Source organism: Semicossyphus pulcher, unplaced genomic scaffold (genome assembly GCF_022749685.1).
Source record: "Semicossyphus pulcher isolate SPU_LCO1_2020_fin unplaced genomic scaffold, fSemPul1.0.p SCAF_6, whole genome shotgun sequence".
NCBI classification, from domain to species: domain Eukaryota; kingdom Metazoa; phylum Chordata; class Actinopteri; order Labriformes; family Labridae; genus Semicossyphus; species Semicossyphus pulcher.
Window position 1 is genome coordinate 20,129,597 of NW_027211737.1, and position 4,101 is coordinate 20,133,697.

Sequence of the window (4,101 nt, forward strand, 5' to 3'; positions counted from 1 at the left end):
TTTTGGGTAAGTAGGTGTCTTTAGAAATGCCTGAACATATACATTAAAATACGAGGATTTAATTATTCTTACTTTATAAAATTGAACTCAAAACTGTGGTCACAGAGTATTTCAAGTGTTCATGTATACTAAATTATTTTTTCATTTTTATTAAACATGCTTACACAATATCATTTTGATTAGGCAAAGCCAAGACCGCTATACCATTCCATTAGGACCGCCACAACCGGAAGAGAGCAAAGAGTCACCACTACACATGACAGATCGGTACCTGCATCAAATGTCTGGCAGTGAGCATTGGGCACATCAGCGAGTGATGGCACTAACCCCGTCTCCCAGAGTCTGCTTTGTTTATCTGCCTTTCGGATTGTGTTTTTTGATGTAATACATTGTTGTTATGGGCTGTATCAATTGCTATACGAACCAAGCGTCTCTAAAGGTGACTGCTGAGGGATGCTTGGACTACAAAGTCTTGACCGCTGGGTTATTATTTTTCTGTGATGTAATTCCGCAGGCTCAAGAGACAGGCCAAAAAAGGCTCCCAGATACAAAAAAATTGTATCATGCTACAACGATATGTGTGCATAAGATACTGAAATCTTGGGATCTGAAATGTACAATATTACACTACCTTAAAACCTGTGGTAATAGAGAACCAACAGAATTGACAACACAAATCAGGATGTTTTTTTTATTTTTTTTTAACAACCATAATCTCAAAGCATTTAATAATAATTTGCATTTAATTCCTCCACACTAATAATTCACACATTTCACTGTTATAATAAACATTGACTTTGTTTGATGTTTCTGAATATATAATTAAAAAAATTGCTGAGGTACTTTTTTTGTTTTTCCTGTCCTTCCTTTAAAGTCATGATAGTTACCACCACATTTAATGTTTTAAACTCAATAGTTATATCTGAAAGTAGAGTTATTTATTTGCAGAACAGTCTGGTGAACTTTTAAGTACAATTTGACTTAGTGCTATCTGCATTTCCTATAGCATTAAAACATAAAATACAGATGGTTAAATTCTATAATAAATTAATAAAATACCAAAAAAAAGGAAAAATAGAAATATTATTGAACTAAATCGTATTCTAATTTTTCCTTATTTTCTCTCTTCTTACTTGCCTATGTATAGCTAAACTTTTTAATGCAGGACTTCAAGTAAACTGATGAAGTACATTTTGTCAACATGCACTAAGGTGATAAAGATTATGTCACTATAGAATAACCTGGGTGGGATTTTATCACCAACAGCCTTAATTCACCCAACAGTTTACAGCTTACAGTAAATTCTCCAGATGAAGCCAGTAATAAAGAAACTTTTAGTATTAGAATGCAGCTGTTGTTATTTACATACTGTATTTAGAATAAAACGAGACACATCAAGCGTCAAAACTTAATTACATTTCATTTTAAACATTCATAACGTGAAAAAATCTATGAATAACACAGTACATCATGCGCCTGTTTAAAAATACATATCCCCGCCCCCTTACGTAATGACGTCACAGTAACGTGGTTCATGACGACCGTTCACCTTTGCCGCTTGTTTTGCTACTTAAATGGTTTGTTTGCATCAAAGCTAATGTGACTGCATGTGTGGGATAAGTTACATATCTTCGTCAAGCAGTGTCACGCCCAGCAGTTACCACAACATTTAATTTGGAGAAAATACAACAAATATGTACTGTCTAGTGTATTAAAGCTAACAGCTGACTGTTGACCGCTTTACCTGTCGCAAAAAACACGAGGGGGAGTGTACGATGTCGGTGGCGATTCACAGACTGCTAGCGATGATGACCATGGAGGATAATGAGGAGGATGAAGAAGAGGACTGTCCGGCCGAGCTGCAATGATATTGTAAGTAGCATCGTGAGCTGAAAATTAGCTACTTCTGTCACTTGCTGTGCAAGCTAACGTTAGCTACAGCTGGCAGGCAGCTGCTAGCTAGCAGGAGTTTTTATTGCTGTTTCCATAGTAACTTAAGATGTCTCTGCTTGGCTAGATTCAACTCTAGCTAGTGATTAAGCGTTGTTTGCTCATAGCCAAAGTGATTTGTAAATCCACAGATGTGTTTTGTGGTGACTAAGATTTTGTTTGTGATTGTTGGTGGTTGTTGCTGTAGACTTTTAGTGTGCATTTGTTTAATTCCTTCTTTATGTATGGAGTTAATCATGTTTGTGTTGTACATTTAGTCGCCTTTAAATCCAATATTATACCCAGGATTAATCTCGTTATTCTATTTTACCTATGCTAATGTTGACTGTTTATGGGGTAAATATGGTCTTATGGTTTAAACTCTATGAATTGCCTAATACTTGAACAGTGCATAGCATTTGTGTTTGCTATAATAGAAACTGAGTGGCCTGTATATCAACATGTGGGTATATAAGGGCTTGGCTGTATTTGCACATGCGCATATGTTGGCTAAGCCCTCCTCTCTTATTGCAGGGATACATACCCCACCCCCTTGATGCATCACTAGCACCAGCCCCTCGTGGCATGTAGACGAGCACACACACTGCAGGTGTGTGCTTCCACACCGACTCAATGTACACACTCATACATTTACCCTGTTAATTATTATTCTGCCCTGAGGCCTAGGAAGTGTCTCTCTAATAATGGCTGTTTTGCTAATGATGATGTCAGCAATGAATGCAATTAAGTTAAAGTGATGTCGTAATTCACATGAGAAAAAAAAATCACACCAAGAGACATGAAATGTTGATGATTTTCAAAACAGGACGATGTTTCTTCAGCATCTCTAGAGAGACAGACTGTTTTATTTCAGTATCTGGGTTATTCCATACGTTTCACACTGATTTTGCTTTCATTTATAATTGAAGGGAGTCTCATACTGTACATTGTCCTCGTTGTATTCCACATCACACTCAGCACTATTACTGCTGCTGTTTGAACTCTATTCTCTCCGGAGCTTGTGTTCAGTGTTGTCTGTTCTTTTTAGTCAGGCTTGTTATTTTTAGATGAAACATAATAGCCAGGATCTTCAGTGTACTGCGAGAGTTTCACATTCCTTCCTGGTGTTTAATCCATATGACATCTCCTCCGTGCCTGCTGGCTCCTTTGAGTTTCGACTCACAGGCCTTACAATATAAATAAAGATGATGAGAATATTACAGTAAAAATCTCAGCCTAGTCAATCAAATAGACTCATTGTTCAATGTCACTATTCATTTTTAATGGCAGCTCTTTTTGTGTGTGAGTGCTGGTGAGCATTATACATTGTTTCCTTCTTTTATTAATCAAACAGCAGTTTGAAATGTGTGTCACTGATCTCAGCAGTATACCTCGAAGCAGAGGAAGAAAATAGAACAAAAATCCATGTCAACTCCTCAGCAGTAAGACTGAAATTGGTTCAGAATGTAATTCTCTTTGGTGCAGCGCCTCCTTCTCCAGTCTCTGTAATCTACAAGAATGCAAATTACAATGCAAATGCAAATACTACTGAATAATTTATGTGTAGCGTAGAGTTCCTTTACAGAAACCGGGCGCTTTTTGCTTTAAATAGAGTAATGTTGCATTCCGAGCACACATTTGGTTAACTGCAGAAGTATACCATAGAAACCTACTGTGTAAAATCCAGTTGGACAATTTAGTGAAGGTTTTGCAGGTATCAGGGAATAAATCTCTATGAAGCATTATCACATTTCTTATTTGAAATGCAGAGCTCTGCTGTGGGTTTTTATAAGTCAAATACATGTCAGTTGTCGTGTCTTTGTCTTGCTGACTTACTCATTTAATTACACGTTTCATCCCTGCTTCCTTTTCTCTGTTGATGTCTAATTTGGCCCGCGCTGATCTGTCGCAACAACAATAGAAAACAAAATTCTCCTTGAAGTTACCACCTGCAGTTTAATTATATTATCCACATGTTTAATGTAGCTCATAGTTAATACATCCAACTTACTGTATGTAAATGTCAATCCAAACTACTCTTGACATTGGATCCCGTTCTCTGCTTTAGCATCCAACACAGTAACGAGGCCTTTCCAAATCCACGCTCTTATTTTAAATCACATTGAATCACATGCAGAATGTCTCGACATTCTGTGTGGAGGCCGGGAAAAA